This window comes from Penaeus monodon, chromosome 34, assembly GCF_015228065.2.
Source record: "Penaeus monodon isolate SGIC_2016 chromosome 34, NSTDA_Pmon_1, whole genome shotgun sequence".
NCBI classification, from domain to species: domain Eukaryota; kingdom Metazoa; phylum Arthropoda; class Malacostraca; order Decapoda; family Penaeidae; genus Penaeus; species Penaeus monodon.
The window spans coordinates 20,907,073-20,907,281 of NC_051419.1; the positions used below are offsets into that span (position 1 = coordinate 20,907,073).

The window sequence follows — 209 nt, forward strand, 5'->3', positions numbered from 1 at the left end:
TCGTACTCTTCTTTCTCTTCCCCCTTCCTCCTCCACTTTCCTCTTGTTTCAAGGTTTTGTTCTTCCCACTCCACTTCCACATCCCGCCCTTTCCTCGTTGTCACTTGCCTCTCCCCCCTACTCCCTATCCTCTTTCCTTCTCCCTTCTTCCCCCTCCACATCTTCCCCTTGCTCCTCCTTCCACTTCTCCCATTCTCCCTTCTCTGTTT

The 209-nt window shown here is 52.2% G+C and overlaps 1 protein-coding gene across 1 annotated transcript in view; it reads left to right on the forward strand.

The window, feature by feature from the left end:
• Window positions 1–209, forward strand: part of LOC119594645 (YTH domain-containing protein 1-like) — a gene marked incomplete in the record, with an annotated part of 23,474 nt that overhangs the window by 22,822 nt on the left and 443 nt on the right.